Source organism: Trifolium pratense, linkage group LG2 (genome assembly GCF_020283565.1).
Source record: "Trifolium pratense cultivar HEN17-A07 linkage group LG2, ARS_RC_1.1, whole genome shotgun sequence".
In the NCBI taxonomy this organism is placed as follows: domain Eukaryota; kingdom Viridiplantae; phylum Streptophyta; class Magnoliopsida; order Fabales; family Fabaceae; genus Trifolium; species Trifolium pratense.
Genome location: NC_060060.1, coordinates 56,826,559 through 56,838,756, shown reverse-complemented (window position 1 = coordinate 56,838,756; position 12,198 = coordinate 56,826,559). Strand labels below are relative to the sequence as shown.

The following is a 12,198-nucleotide window of genomic DNA, read 5'->3' as shown; positions in this document are numbered from 1 at the left end:
GAGAAAGTAGACTAAAACACGATATTTTTCATTAATCTCGCCAAAAATTGAACGATAAAATTTATAACACGGTGAAAACTAAACGAAATAAAAAAAATCGAAAAAAGAGGTGCAACACAAGGACTTCCCAGGAGGTCACCCATCCTAGTACTACTCTCGCCCAAGCACGCTTAACTGCGGAGTTCTGATGGGATCCGGTGCATTAGTGCTGGTATGATCGCACCTGATATGTAATACGGTTTAATTGTATATATGTCTTCCATCTTTCAGGCCAAATTTTGGAGAAATCCGAGAAAGTAGACTAAAACACGATATTTTTCATTAATCTCGCCAAAAATTGAACGATAAAATTTATAACACGGTGAAAACTAAACGAAATAAAAAAAATCGAAAAAAGAGGTGCAACACAAGGACTTCCCAGGAGGTCACCCATCCTAGTACTACTCTCGCCCAAGCACGCTTAACTGCGGAGTTCTGATGGGATCCGGTGCATTAGTGCTGGTATGATCGCACCTGATATGTAATACGGTTTAATTGTATATATGTCTTCCATCTTTCAGGCCAAATTTTGGAGAAATCCGAGAAAGTAGACTAAAACACGATATTTTTCATTAATCTCGCCAAAAATTGAACGATAAAATTTATAACACGGTGAAAACTAAACGAAATAAAAAAAATCGAAAAAAGAGGTGCAACACAAGGACTTCCCAGGAGGTCACCCATCCTAGTACTACTCTCGCCCAAGCACGCTTAACTGCGGAGTTCTGATGGGATCCGGTGCATTAGTGCTGGTATGATCGCACCTGATATGTAATACGGTTTAATTGTATATATGTCTTCCATCTTTCAGGCCAAATTTTGGAGAAATCCGAGAAAGTAGACTAAAACACGATATTTTTCATTAATCTCGCCAAAAATTGAACGATAAAATTTATAACACGGTGAAAACTAAACGAAATAAAAAAAATCGAAAAAAGAGGTGCAACACAAGGACTTCCCAGGAGGTCACCCATCCTAGTACTACTCTCGCCCAAGCACGCTTAACTGCGGAGTTCTGATGGGATCCGGTGCATTAGTGCTGGTATGATCGCACCTGATATGTAATACGGTTTAATTGTATATATGTCTTCCATCTTTCAGGCCAAATTTTGGAGAAATCCGAGAAAGTAGACTAAAACACGATATTTTTCATTAATCTCGCCAAAAATTGAACGATAAAATTTATAACACGGTGAAAACTAAACGAAATAAAAAAAATCGAAAAAAGAGGTGCAACACAAGGACTTCCCAGGAGGTCACCCATCCTAGTACTACTCTCGCCCAAGCACGCTTAACTGCGGAGTTCTGATGGGATCCGGTGCATTAGTGCTGGTATGATCGCACCTGATATGTAATACGGTTTAATTGTATATATGTCTTCCATCTTTCAGGCCAAATTTTGGAGAAATCCGAGAAAGTAGACTAAAACACGATATTTTTCATTAATCTCGCCAAAAATTGAACGATAAAATTTATAACACGGTGAAAACTAAACGAAATAAAAAAAATCGAAAAAAGAGGTGCAACACAAGGACTTCCCAGGAGGTCACCCATCCTAGTACTACTCTCGCCCAAGCACGCTTAACTGCGGAGTTCTGATGGGATCCGGTGCATTAGTGCTGGTATGATCGCACCTGATATGTAATACGGTTTAATTGTATATATGTCTTCCATCTTTCAGGCCAAATTTTGGAGAAATCCGAGAAAGTAGACTAAAACACGATATTTTTCATTAATCTCGCCAAAAATTGAACGATAAAATTTATAACACGGTGAAAACTAAACGAAATAAAAAAAATCGAAAAAAGAGGTGCAACACAAGGACTTCCCAGGAGGTCACCCATCCTAGTACTACTCTCGCCCAAGCACGCTTAACTGCGGAGTTCTGATGGGATCCGGTGCATTAGTGCTGGTATGATCGCACCTGATATGTAATACGGTTTAATTGTATATATGTCTTCCATCTTTCAGGCCAAATTTTGGAGAAATCCGAGAAAGTAGACTAAAACACGATATTTTTCATTAATCTCGCCAAAAATTGAACGATAAAATTTATAACACGGTGAAAACTAAACGAAATAAAAAAAATCGAAAAAAGAGGTGCAACACAAGGACTTCCCAGGAGGTCACCCATCCTAGTACTACTCTCGCCCAAGCACGCTTAACTGCGGAGTTCTGATGGGATCCGGTGCATTAGTGCTGGTATGATCGCACCTGATATGTAATACGGTTTAATTGTATATATGTCTTCCATCTTTCAGGCCAAATTTTGGAGAAATCCGAGAAAGTAGACTAAAACACGATATTTTTCATTAATCTCGCCAAAAATTGAACGATAAAATTTATAACACGGTGAAAACTAAACGAAATAAAAAAAATCGAAAAAAGAGGTGCAACACAAGGACTTCCCAGGAGGTCACCCATCCTAGTACTACTCTCGCCCAAGCACGCTTAACTGCGGAGTTCTGATGGGATCCGGTGCATTAGTGCTGGTATGATCGCACCTGATATGTAATACGGTTTAATTGTATATATGTCTTCCATCTTTCAGGCCAAATTTTGGAGAAATCCGAGAAAGTAGACTAAAACACGATATTTTTCATTAATCTCGCCAAAAATTGAACGATAAAATTTATAACACGGTGAAAACTAAACGAAATAAAAAAAATCGAAAAAAGAGGTGCAACACAAGGACTTCCCAGGAGGTCACCCATCCTAGTACTACTCTCGCCCAAGCACGCTTAACTGCGGAGTTCTGATGGGATCCGGTGCATTAGTGCTGGTATGATCGCACCTGATATGTAATACGGTTTAATTGTATATATGTCTTCCATCTTTCAGGCCAAATTTTGGAGAAATCCGAGAAAGTAGACTAAAACACGATATTTTTCATTAATCTCGCCAAAAATTGAACGATAAAATTTATAACACGGTGAAAACTAAACGAAATAAAAAAAATCGAAAAAAGAGGTGCAACACAAGGACTTCCCAGGAGGTCACCCATCCTAGTACTACTCTCGCCCAAGCACGCTTAACTGCGGAGTTCTGATGGGATCCGGTGCATTAGTGCTGGTATGATCGCACCTGATATGTAATACGGTTTAATTGTATATATGTCTTCCATCTTTCAGGCCAAATTTTGGAGAAATCCGAGAAAGTAGACTAAAACACGATATTTTTCATTAATCTCGCCAAAAATTGAACGATAAAATTTATAACACGGTGAAAACTAAACGAAATAAAAAAAATCGAAAAAAGAGGTGCAACACAAGGACTTCCCAGGAGGTCACCCATCCTAGTACTACTCTCGCCCAAGCACGCTTAACTGCGGAGTTCTGATGGGATCCGGTGCATTAGTGCTGGTATGATCGCACCTGATATGTAATACGGTTTAATTGTATATATGTCTTCCATCTTTCAGGCCAAATTTTGGAGAAATCCGAGAAAGTAGACTAAAACACGATATTTTTCATTAATCTCGCCAAAAATTGAACGATAAAATTTATAACACGGTGAAAACTAAACGAAATAAAAAAAATCGAAAAAAGAGGTGCAACACAAGGACTTCCCAGGAGGTCACCCATCCTAGTACTACTCTCGCCCAAGCACGCTTAACTGCGGAGTTCTGATGGGATCCGGTGCATTAGTGCTGGTATGATCGCACCTGATATGTAATACGGTTTAATTGTATATATGTCTTCCATCTTTCAGGCCAAATTTTGGAGAAATCCGAGAAAGTAGACTAAAACACGATATTTTTCATTAATCTCGCCAAAAATTGAACGATAAAATTTATAACACGGTGAAAACTAAACGAAATAAAAAAAATCGAAAAAAGAGGTGCAACACAAGGACTTCCCAGGAGGTCACCCATCCTAGTACTACTCTCGCCCAAGCACGCTTAACTGCGGAGTTCTGATGGGATCCGGTGCATTAGTGCTGGTATGATCGCACCTGATATGTAATACGGTTTAATTGTATATATGTCTTCCATCTTTCAGGCCAAATTTTGGAGAAATCCGAGAAAGTAGACTAAAACACGATATTTTTCATTAATCTCGCCAAAAATTGAACGATAAAATTTATAACACGGTGAAAACTAAACGAAATAAAAAAAATCGAAAAAAGAGGTGCAACACAAGGACTTCCCAGGAGGTCACCCATCCTAGTACTACTCTCGCCCAAGCACGCTTAACTGCGGAGTTCTGATGGGATCCGGTGCATTAGTGCTGGTATGATCGCACCTGATATGTAATACGGTTTAATTGTATATATGTCTTCCATCTTTCAGGCCAAATTTTGGAGAAATCCGAGAAAGTAGACTAAAACACGATATTTTTCATTAATCTCGCCAAAAATTGAACGATAAAATTTATAACACGGTGAAAACTAAACGAAATAAAAAAAATCGAAAAAAGAGGTGCAACACAAGGACTTCCCAGGAGGTCACCCATCCTAGTACTACTCTCGCCCAAGCACGCTTAACTGCGGAGTTCTGATGGGATCCGGTGCATTAGTGCTGGTATGATCGCACCTGATATGTAATACGGTTTAATTGTATATATGTCTTCCATCTTTCAGGCCAAATTTTGGAGAAATCCGAGAAAGTAGACTAAAACACGATATTTTTCATTAATCTCGCCAAAAATTGAACGATAAAATTTATAACACGGTGAAAACTAAACGAAATAAAAAAAATCGAAAAAAGAGGTGCAACACAAGGACTTCCCAGGAGGTCACCCATCCTAGTACTACTCTCGCCCAAGCACGCTTAACTGCGGAGTTCTGATGGGATCCGGTGCATTAGTGCTGGTATGATCGCACCTGATATGTAATACGGTTTAATTGTATATATGTCTTCCATCTTTCAGGCCAAATTTTGGAGAAATCCGAGAAAGTAGACTAAAACACGATATTTTTCATTAATCTCGCCAAAAATTGAACGATAAAATTTATAACACGGTGAAAACTAAACGAAATAAAAAAAATCGAAAAAAGAGGTGCAACACAAGGACTTCCCAGGAGGTCACCCATCCTAGTACTACTCTCGCCCAAGCACGCTTAACTGCGGAGTTCTGATGGGATCCGGTGCATTAGTGCTGGTATGATCGCACCTGATATGTAATACGGTTTAATTGTATATATGTCTTCCATCTTTCAGGCCAAATTTTGGAGAAATCCGAGAAAGTAGACTAAAACACGATATTTTTCATTAATCTCGCCAAAAATTGAACGATAAAATTTATAACACGGTGAAAACTAAACGAAATAAAAAAAATCGAAAAAAGAGGTGCAACACAAGGACTTCCCAGGAGGTCACCCATCCTAGTACTACTCTCGCCCAAGCACGCTTAACTGCGGAGTTCTGATGGGATCCGGTGCATTAGTGCTGGTATGATCGCACCTGATATGTAATACGGTTTAATTGTATATATGTCTTCCATCTTTCAGGCCAAATTTTGGAGAAATCCGAGAAAGTAGACTAAAACACGATATTTTTCATTAATCTCGCCAAAAATTGAACGATAAAATTTATAACACGGTGAAAACTAAACGAAATAAAAAAAATCGAAAAAAGAGGTGCAACACAAGGACTTCCCAGGAGGTCACCCATCCTAGTACTACTCTCGCCCAAGCACGCTTAACTGCGGAGTTCTGATGGGATCCGGTGCATTAGTGCTGGTATGATCGCACCTGATATGTAATACGGTTTAATTGTATATATGTCTTCCATCTTTCAGGCCAAATTTTGGAGAAATCCGAGAAAGTAGACTAAAACACGATATTTTTCATTAATCTCGCCAAAAATTGAACGATAAAATTTATAACACGGTGAAAACTAAACGAAATAAAAAAAATCGAAAAAAGAGGTGCAACACAAGGACTTCCCAGGAGGTCACCCATCCTAGTACTACTCTCGCCCAAGCACGCTTAACTGCGGAGTTCTGATGGGATCCGGTGCATTAGTGCTGGTATGATCGCACCTGATATGTAATACGGTTTAATTGTATATATGTCTTCCATCTTTCAGGCCAAATTTTGGAGAAATCCGAGAAAGTAGACTAAAACACGATATTTTTCATTAATCTCGCCAAAAATTGAACGATAAAATTTATAACACGGTGAAAACTAAACGAAATAAAAAAAATCGAAAAAAGAGGTGCAACACAAGGACTTCCCAGGAGGTCACCCATCCTAGTACTACTCTCGCCCAAGCACGCTTAACTGCGGAGTTCTGATGGGATCCGGTGCATTAGTGCTGGTATGATCGCACCTGATATGTAATACGGTTTAATTGTATATATGTCTTCCATCTTTCAGGCCAAATTTTGGAGAAATCCGAGAAAGTAGACTAAAACACGATATTTTTCATTAATCTCGCCAAAAATTGAACGATAAAATTTATAACACGGTGAAAACTAAACGAAATAAAAAAAATCGAAAAAAGAGGTGCAACACAAGGACTTCCCAGGAGGTCACCCATCCTAGTACTACTCTCGCCCAAGCACGCTTAACTGCGGAGTTCTGATGGGATCCGGTGCATTAGTGCTGGTATGATCGCACCTGATATGTAATACGGTTTAATTGTATATATGTCTTCCATCTTTCAGGCCAAATTTTGGAGAAATCCGAGAAAGTAGACTAAAACACGATATTTTTCATTAATCTCGCCAAAAATTGAACGATAAAATTTATAACACGGTGAAAACTAAACGAAATAAAAAAAATCGAAAAAAGAGGTGCAACACAAGGACTTCCCAGGAGGTCACCCATCCTAGTACTACTCTCGCCCAAGCACGCTTAACTGCGGAGTTCTGATGGGATCCGGTGCATTAGTGCTGGTATGATCGCACCTGATATGTAATACGGTTTAATTGTATATATGTCTTCCATCTTTCAGGCCAAATTTTGGAGAAATCCGAGAAAGTAGACTAAAACACGATATTTTTCATTAATCTCGCCAAAAATTGAACGATAAAATTTATAACACGGTGAAAACTAAACGAAATAAAAAAAATCGAAAAAAGAGGTGCAACACAAGGACTTCCCAGGAGGTCACCCATCCTAGTACTACTCTCGCCCAAGCACGCTTAACTGCGGAGTTCTGATGGGATCCGGTGCATTAGTGCTGGTATGATCGCACCTGATATGTAATACGGTTTAATTGTATATATGTCTTCCATCTTTCAGGCCAAATTTTGGAGAAATCCGAGAAAGTAGACTAAAACACGATATTTTTCATTAATCTCGCCAAAAATTGAACGATAAAATTTATAACACGGTGAAAACTAAACGAAATAAAAAAAATCGAAAAAAGAGGTGCAACACAAGGACTTCCCAGGAGGTCACCCATCCTAGTACTACTCTCGCCCAAGCACGCTTAACTGCGGAGTTCTGATGGGATCCGGTGCATTAGTGCTGGTATGATCGCACCTGATATGTAATACGGTTTAATTGTATATATGTCTTCCATCTTTCAGGCCAAATTTTGGAGAAATCCGAGAAAGTAGACTAAAACACGATATTTTTCATTAATCTCGCCAAAAATTGAACGATAAAATTTATAACACGGTGAAAACTAAACGAAATAAAAAAAATCGAAAAAAGAGGTGCAACACAAGGACTTCCCAGGAGGTCACCCATCCTAGTACTACTCTCGCCCAAGCACGCTTAACTGCGGAGTTCTGATGGGATCCGGTGCATTAGTGCTGGTATGATCGCACCTGATATGTAATACGGTTTAATTGTATATATGTCTTCCATCTTTCAGGCCAAATTTTGGAGAAATCCGAGAAAGTAGACTAAAACACGATATTTTTCATTAATCTCGCCAAAAATTGAACGATAAAATTTATAACACGGTGAAAACTAAACGAAATAAAAAAAATCGAAAAAAGAGGTGCAACACAAGGACTTCCCAGGAGGTCACCCATCCTAGTACTACTCTCGCCCAAGCACGCTTAACTGCGGAGTTCTGATGGGATCCGGTGCATTAGTGCTGGTATGATCGCACCTGATATGTAATACGGTTTAATTGTATATATGTCTTCCATCTTTCAGGCCAAATTTTGGAGAAATCCGAGAAAGTAGACTAAAACACGATATTTTTCATTAATCTCGCCAAAAATTGAACGATAAAATTTATAACACGGTGAAAACTAAACGAAATAAAAAAAATCGAAAAAAGAGGTGCAACACAAGGACTTCCCAGGAGGTCACCCATCCTAGTACTACTCTCGCCCAAGCACGCTTAACTGCGGAGTTCTGATGGGATCCGGTGCATTAGTGCTGGTATGATCGCACCTGATATGTAATACGGTTTAATTGTATATATGTCTTCCATCTTTCAGGCCAAATTTTGGAGAAATCCGAGAAAGTAGACTAAAACACGATATTTTTCATTAATCTCGCCAAAAATTGAACGATAAAATTTATAACACGGTGAAAACTAAACGAAATAAAAAAAATCGAAAAAAGAGGTGCAACACAAGGACTTCCCAGGAGGTCACCCATCCTAGTACTACTCTCGCCCAAGCACGCTTAACTGCGGAGTTCTGATGGGATCCGGTGCATTAGTGCTGGTATGATCGCACCTGATATGTAATACGGTTTAATTGTATATATGTCTTCCATCTTTCAGGCCAAATTTTGGAGAAATCCGAGAAAGTAGACTAAAACACGATATTTTTCATTAATCTCGCCAAAAATTGAACGATAAAATTTATAACACGGTGAAAACTAAACGAAATAAAAAAAATCGAAAAAAGAGGTGCAACACAAGGACTTCCCAGGAGGTCACCCATCCTAGTACTACTCTCGCCCAAGCACGCTTAACTGCGGAGTTCTGATGGGATCCGGTGCATTAGTGCTGGTATGATCGCACCTGATATGTAATACGGTTTAATTGTATATATGTCTTCCATCTTTCAGGCCAAATTTTGGAGAAATCCGAGAAAGTAGACTAAAACACGATATTTTTCATTAATCTCGCCAAAAATTGAACGATAAAATTTATAACACGGTGAAAACTAAACGAAATAAAAAAAATCGAAAAAAGAGGTGCAACACAAGGACTTCCCAGGAGGTCACCCATCCTAGTACTACTCTCGCCCAAGCACGCTTAACTGCGGAGTTCTGATGGGATCCGGTGCATTAGTGCTGGTATGATCGCACCTGATATGTAATACGGTTTAATTGTATATATGTCTTCCATCTTTCAGGCCAAATTTTGGAGAAATCCGAGAAAGTAGACTAAAACACGATATTTTTCATTAATCTCGCCAAAAATTGAACGATAAAATTTATAACACGGTGAAAACTAAACGAAATAAAAAAAATCGAAAAAAGAGGTGCAACACAAGGACTTCCCAGGAGGTCACCCATCCTAGTACTACTCTCGCCCAAGCACGCTTAACTGCGGAGTTCTGATGGGATCCGGTGCATTAGTGCTGGTATGATCGCACCTGATATGTAATACGGTTTAATTGTATATATGTCTTCCATCTTTCAGGCCAAATTTTGGAGAAATCCGAGAAAGTAGACTAAAACACGATATTTTTCATTAATCTCGCCAAAAATTGAACGATAAAATTTATAACACGGTGAAAACTAAACGAAATAAAAAAAATCGAAAAAAGAGGTGCAACACAAGGACTTCCCAGGAGGTCACCCATCCTAGTACTACTCTCGCCCAAGCACGCTTAACTGCGGAGTTCTGATGGGATCCGGTGCATTAGTGCTGGTATGATCGCACCTGATATGTAATACGGTTTAATTGTATATATGTCTTCCATCTTTCAGGCCAAATTTTGGAGAAATCCGAGAAAGTAGACTAAAACACGATATTTTTCATTAATCTCGCCAAAAATTGAACGATAAAATTTATAACACGGTGAAAACTAAACGAAATAAAAAAAATCGAAAAAAGAGGTGCAACACAAGGACTTCCCAGGAGGTCACCCATCCTAGTACTACTCTCGCCCAAGCACGCTTAACTGCGGAGTTCTGATGGGATCCGGTGCATTAGTGCTGGTATGATCGCACCTGATATGTAATACGGTTTAATTGTATATATGTCTTCCATCTTTCAGGCCAAATTTTGGAGAAATCCGAGAAAGTAGACTAAAACACGATATTTTTCATTAATCTCGCCAAAAATTGAACGATAAAATTTATAACACGGTGAAAACTAAACGAAATAAAAAAAATCGAAAAAAGAGGTGCAACACAAGGACTTCCCAGGAGGTCACCCATCCTAGTACTACTCTCGCCCAAGCACGCTTAACTGCGGAGTTCTGATGGGATCCGGTGCATTAGTGCTGGTATGATCGCACCTGATATGTAATACGGTTTAATTGTATATATGTCTTCCATCTTTCAGGCCAAATTTTGGAGAAATCCGAGAAAGTAGACTAAAACACGATATTTTTCATTAATCTCGCCAAAAATTGAACGATAAAATTTATAACACGGTGAAAACTAAACGAAATAAAAAAAATCGAAAAAAGAGGTGCAACACAAGGACTTCCCAGGAGGTCACCCATCCTAGTACTACTCTCGCCCAAGCACGCTTAACTGCGGAGTTCTGATGGGATCCGGTGCATTAGTGCTGGTATGATCGCACCTGATATGTAATACGGTTTAATTGTATATATGTCTTCCATCTTTCAGGCCAAATTTTGGAGAAATCCGAGAAAGTAGACTAAAACACGATATTTTTCATTAATCTCGCCAAAAATTGAACGATAAAATTTATAACACGGTGAAAACTAAACGAAATAAAAAAAATCGAAAAAAGAGGTGCAACACAAGGACTTCCCAGGAGGTCACCCATCCTAGTACTACTCTCGCCCAAGCACGCTTAACTGCGGAGTTCTGATGGGATCCGGTGCATTAGTGCTGGTATGATCGCACCTGATATGTAATACGGTTTAATTGTATATATGTCTTCCATCTTTCAGGCCAAATTTTGGAGAAATCCGAGAAAGTAGACTAAAACACGATATTTTTCATTAATCTCGCCAAAAATTGAACGATAAAATTTATAACACGGTGAAAACTAAACGAAATAAAAAAAATCGAAAAAAGAGGTGCAACACAAGGACTTCCCAGGAGGTCACCCATCCTAGTACTACTCTCGCCCAAGCACGCTTAACTGCGGAGTTCTGATGGGATCCGGTGCATTAGTGCTGGTATGATCGCACCTGATATGTAATACGGTTTAATTGTATATATGTCTTCCATCTTTCAGGCCAAATTTTGGAGAAATCCGAGAAAGTAGACTAAAACACGATATTTTTCATTAATCTCGCCAAAAATTGAACGATAAAATTTATAACACGGTGAAAACTAAACGAAATAAAAAAAATCGAAAAAAGAGGTGCAACACAAGGACTTCCCAGGAGGTCACCCATCCTAGTACTACTCTCGCCCAAGCACGCTTAACTGCGGAGTTCTGATGGGATCCGGTGCATTAGTGCTGGTATGATCGCACCTGATATGTAATACGGTTTAATTGTATATATGTCTTCCATCTTTCAGGCCAAATTTTGGAGAAATCCGAGAAAGTAGACTAAAACACGATATTTTTCATTAATCTCGCCAAAAATTGAACGATAAAATTTATAACACGGTGAAAACTAAACGAAATAAAAAAAATCGAAAAAAGAGGTGCAACACAAGGACTTCCCAGGAGGTCACCCATCCTAGTACTACTCTCGCCCAAGCACGCTTAACTGCGGAGTTCTGATGGGATCCGGTGCATTAGTGCTGGTATGATCGCACCTGATATGTAATACGGTTTAATTGTATATATGTCTTCCATCTTTCAGGCCAAATTTTGGAGAAATCCGAGAAAGTAGACTAAAACACGATATTTTTCATTAATCTCGCCAAAAATTGAACGATAAAATTTATAACACGGTGAAAACTAAACGAAATAAAAAAAATCGAAAAAAGAGGTGCAACACAAGGACTTCCCAGGAGGTCACCCATCCTAGTACTACTCTCGCCCAAGCACGCTTAACTGCGGAGTTCTGATGGGATCCGGTGCATTAGTGCTGGTATGATCGCACCTGATATGTAATACGGTTTAATTGTATATATGTCTTCCATCTTTCAGGCCAAATTTTGGAGAAATCCGAGAAAGTAGACTAAAAC

General features: G+C 39.0%; 42 non-coding genes across 42 annotated transcripts; all 42 read right to left on the bottom strand.

Moving 5' to 3' along the window:
- Positions 1-106: 106 nt before the first annotated feature.
- Positions 107-225, bottom strand: LOC123912030. Its single transcript, XR_006810886.1, has one exon. It is a non-coding gene; the product is annotated as a 5S ribosomal RNA (ribosomal RNA).
- Positions 226-396: 171 nt separating this feature from the next.
- Positions 397-515, bottom strand: LOC123912019. Its single transcript, XR_006810873.1, has one exon. It is a non-coding gene; the product is annotated as a 5S ribosomal RNA (ribosomal RNA).
- Positions 516-686: 171 nt separating this feature from the next.
- Positions 687-805, bottom strand: LOC123912008. Its single transcript, XR_006810861.1, has one exon. It is a non-coding gene; the product is annotated as a 5S ribosomal RNA (ribosomal RNA).
- Positions 806-976: 171 nt separating this feature from the next.
- On the bottom strand, positions 977-1,095 carry LOC123911996. Its single transcript, XR_006810851.1, has one exon. It is a non-coding gene; the product is annotated as a 5S ribosomal RNA (ribosomal RNA).
- A 171-nt stretch (positions 1,096-1,266) lies between these two features.
- LOC123911984 lies at positions 1,267-1,385 on the bottom strand. The gene has a single exon (XR_006810839.1). It is a non-coding gene; the product is annotated as a 5S ribosomal RNA (ribosomal RNA).
- Positions 1,386-1,556: 171 nt separating this feature from the next.
- Positions 1,557-1,675, bottom strand: LOC123911972. Its single transcript, XR_006810830.1, has one exon. It is a non-coding gene; the product is annotated as a 5S ribosomal RNA (ribosomal RNA).
- A 171-nt stretch (positions 1,676-1,846) lies between these two features.
- LOC123911961 lies at positions 1,847-1,965 on the bottom strand. The gene has a single exon (XR_006810822.1). It is a non-coding gene; the product is annotated as a 5S ribosomal RNA (ribosomal RNA).
- A 171-nt stretch (positions 1,966-2,136) lies between these two features.
- On the bottom strand, positions 2,137-2,255 carry LOC123911949. The gene has a single exon (XR_006810812.1). It is a non-coding gene; the product is annotated as a 5S ribosomal RNA (ribosomal RNA).
- A 171-nt stretch (positions 2,256-2,426) lies between these two features.
- On the bottom strand, positions 2,427-2,545 carry LOC123911937. The gene has a single exon (XR_006810801.1). It is a non-coding gene; the product is annotated as a 5S ribosomal RNA (ribosomal RNA).
- A 171-nt stretch (positions 2,546-2,716) lies between these two features.
- LOC123911926 lies at positions 2,717-2,835 on the bottom strand. Its single transcript, XR_006810794.1, has one exon. It is a non-coding gene; the product is annotated as a 5S ribosomal RNA (ribosomal RNA).
- Positions 2,836-3,006: 171 nt separating this feature from the next.
- On the bottom strand, positions 3,007-3,125 carry LOC123911916. The gene has a single exon (XR_006810786.1). It is a non-coding gene; the product is annotated as a 5S ribosomal RNA (ribosomal RNA).
- A 171-nt stretch (positions 3,126-3,296) lies between these two features.
- Positions 3,297-3,415, bottom strand: LOC123911904. The gene has a single exon (XR_006810777.1). It is a non-coding gene; the product is annotated as a 5S ribosomal RNA (ribosomal RNA).
- A 171-nt stretch (positions 3,416-3,586) lies between these two features.
- On the bottom strand, positions 3,587-3,705 carry LOC123911893. Its single transcript, XR_006810766.1, has one exon. It is a non-coding gene; the product is annotated as a 5S ribosomal RNA (ribosomal RNA).
- Positions 3,706-3,876: 171 nt separating this feature from the next.
- On the bottom strand, positions 3,877-3,995 carry LOC123911892. The gene has a single exon (XR_006810765.1). It is a non-coding gene; the product is annotated as a 5S ribosomal RNA (ribosomal RNA).
- A 171-nt stretch (positions 3,996-4,166) lies between these two features.
- Positions 4,167-4,285, bottom strand: LOC123911880. Its single transcript, XR_006810763.1, has one exon. It is a non-coding gene; the product is annotated as a 5S ribosomal RNA (ribosomal RNA).
- Positions 4,286-4,456: 171 nt separating this feature from the next.
- LOC123911869 lies at positions 4,457-4,575 on the bottom strand. The gene has a single exon (XR_006810762.1). It is a non-coding gene; the product is annotated as a 5S ribosomal RNA (ribosomal RNA).
- A 171-nt stretch (positions 4,576-4,746) lies between these two features.
- LOC123911857 lies at positions 4,747-4,865 on the bottom strand. The gene has a single exon (XR_006810761.1). It is a non-coding gene; the product is annotated as a 5S ribosomal RNA (ribosomal RNA).
- Positions 4,866-5,036: 171 nt separating this feature from the next.
- Positions 5,037-5,155, bottom strand: LOC123911846. Its single transcript, XR_006810759.1, has one exon. It is a non-coding gene; the product is annotated as a 5S ribosomal RNA (ribosomal RNA).
- Positions 5,156-5,326: 171 nt separating this feature from the next.
- On the bottom strand, positions 5,327-5,445 carry LOC123911834. Its single transcript, XR_006810746.1, has one exon. It is a non-coding gene; the product is annotated as a 5S ribosomal RNA (ribosomal RNA).
- A 171-nt stretch (positions 5,446-5,616) lies between these two features.
- LOC123911822 lies at positions 5,617-5,735 on the bottom strand. The gene has a single exon (XR_006810734.1). It is a non-coding gene; the product is annotated as a 5S ribosomal RNA (ribosomal RNA).
- Positions 5,736-5,906: 171 nt separating this feature from the next.
- Positions 5,907-6,025, bottom strand: LOC123911811. Its single transcript, XR_006810721.1, has one exon. It is a non-coding gene; the product is annotated as a 5S ribosomal RNA (ribosomal RNA).
- Positions 6,026-6,196: 171 nt separating this feature from the next.
- On the bottom strand, positions 6,197-6,315 carry LOC123911800. Its single transcript, XR_006810707.1, has one exon. It is a non-coding gene; the product is annotated as a 5S ribosomal RNA (ribosomal RNA).
- Positions 6,316-6,486: 171 nt separating this feature from the next.
- On the bottom strand, positions 6,487-6,605 carry LOC123911789. Its single transcript, XR_006810695.1, has one exon. It is a non-coding gene; the product is annotated as a 5S ribosomal RNA (ribosomal RNA).
- A 171-nt stretch (positions 6,606-6,776) lies between these two features.
- Positions 6,777-6,895, bottom strand: LOC123911778. Its single transcript, XR_006810682.1, has one exon. It is a non-coding gene; the product is annotated as a 5S ribosomal RNA (ribosomal RNA).
- Positions 6,896-7,066: 171 nt separating this feature from the next.
- On the bottom strand, positions 7,067-7,185 carry LOC123911765. The gene has a single exon (XR_006810670.1). It is a non-coding gene; the product is annotated as a 5S ribosomal RNA (ribosomal RNA).
- Positions 7,186-7,356: 171 nt separating this feature from the next.
- On the bottom strand, positions 7,357-7,475 carry LOC123911754. Its single transcript, XR_006810659.1, has one exon. It is a non-coding gene; the product is annotated as a 5S ribosomal RNA (ribosomal RNA).
- Positions 7,476-7,646: 171 nt separating this feature from the next.
- Positions 7,647-7,765, bottom strand: LOC123911742. Its single transcript, XR_006810648.1, has one exon. It is a non-coding gene; the product is annotated as a 5S ribosomal RNA (ribosomal RNA).
- Positions 7,766-7,936: 171 nt separating this feature from the next.
- On the bottom strand, positions 7,937-8,055 carry LOC123911730. The gene has a single exon (XR_006810637.1). It is a non-coding gene; the product is annotated as a 5S ribosomal RNA (ribosomal RNA).
- Positions 8,056-8,226: 171 nt separating this feature from the next.
- On the bottom strand, positions 8,227-8,345 carry LOC123911719. Its single transcript, XR_006810626.1, has one exon. It is a non-coding gene; the product is annotated as a 5S ribosomal RNA (ribosomal RNA).
- Positions 8,346-8,516: 171 nt separating this feature from the next.
- On the bottom strand, positions 8,517-8,635 carry LOC123912547. The gene has a single exon (XR_006811431.1). It is a non-coding gene; the product is annotated as a 5S ribosomal RNA (ribosomal RNA).
- Positions 8,636-8,806: 171 nt separating this feature from the next.
- Positions 8,807-8,925, bottom strand: LOC123912535. Its single transcript, XR_006811420.1, has one exon. It is a non-coding gene; the product is annotated as a 5S ribosomal RNA (ribosomal RNA).
- Positions 8,926-9,096: 171 nt separating this feature from the next.
- Positions 9,097-9,215, bottom strand: LOC123912524. The gene has a single exon (XR_006811409.1). It is a non-coding gene; the product is annotated as a 5S ribosomal RNA (ribosomal RNA).
- Positions 9,216-9,386: 171 nt separating this feature from the next.
- LOC123912513 lies at positions 9,387-9,505 on the bottom strand. The gene has a single exon (XR_006811398.1). It is a non-coding gene; the product is annotated as a 5S ribosomal RNA (ribosomal RNA).
- Positions 9,506-9,676: 171 nt separating this feature from the next.
- LOC123912502 lies at positions 9,677-9,795 on the bottom strand. The gene has a single exon (XR_006811387.1). It is a non-coding gene; the product is annotated as a 5S ribosomal RNA (ribosomal RNA).
- A 171-nt stretch (positions 9,796-9,966) lies between these two features.
- On the bottom strand, positions 9,967-10,085 carry LOC123912490. Its single transcript, XR_006811375.1, has one exon. It is a non-coding gene; the product is annotated as a 5S ribosomal RNA (ribosomal RNA).
- A 171-nt stretch (positions 10,086-10,256) lies between these two features.
- Positions 10,257-10,375, bottom strand: LOC123912479. Its single transcript, XR_006811364.1, has one exon. It is a non-coding gene; the product is annotated as a 5S ribosomal RNA (ribosomal RNA).
- A 171-nt stretch (positions 10,376-10,546) lies between these two features.
- Positions 10,547-10,665, bottom strand: LOC123912467. The gene has a single exon (XR_006811353.1). It is a non-coding gene; the product is annotated as a 5S ribosomal RNA (ribosomal RNA).
- Positions 10,666-10,836: 171 nt separating this feature from the next.
- On the bottom strand, positions 10,837-10,955 carry LOC123912456. Its single transcript, XR_006811342.1, has one exon. It is a non-coding gene; the product is annotated as a 5S ribosomal RNA (ribosomal RNA).
- A 171-nt stretch (positions 10,956-11,126) lies between these two features.
- Positions 11,127-11,245, bottom strand: LOC123912444. The gene has a single exon (XR_006811331.1). It is a non-coding gene; the product is annotated as a 5S ribosomal RNA (ribosomal RNA).
- Positions 11,246-11,416: 171 nt separating this feature from the next.
- LOC123912432 lies at positions 11,417-11,535 on the bottom strand. Its single transcript, XR_006811320.1, has one exon. It is a non-coding gene; the product is annotated as a 5S ribosomal RNA (ribosomal RNA).
- A 171-nt stretch (positions 11,536-11,706) lies between these two features.
- Positions 11,707-11,825, bottom strand: LOC123912421. Its single transcript, XR_006811309.1, has one exon. It is a non-coding gene; the product is annotated as a 5S ribosomal RNA (ribosomal RNA).
- A 171-nt stretch (positions 11,826-11,996) lies between these two features.
- On the bottom strand, positions 11,997-12,115 carry LOC123912408. The gene has a single exon (XR_006811298.1). It is a non-coding gene; the product is annotated as a 5S ribosomal RNA (ribosomal RNA).
- Between the last annotated feature and the right edge of the window lie 83 nt (positions 12,116-12,198).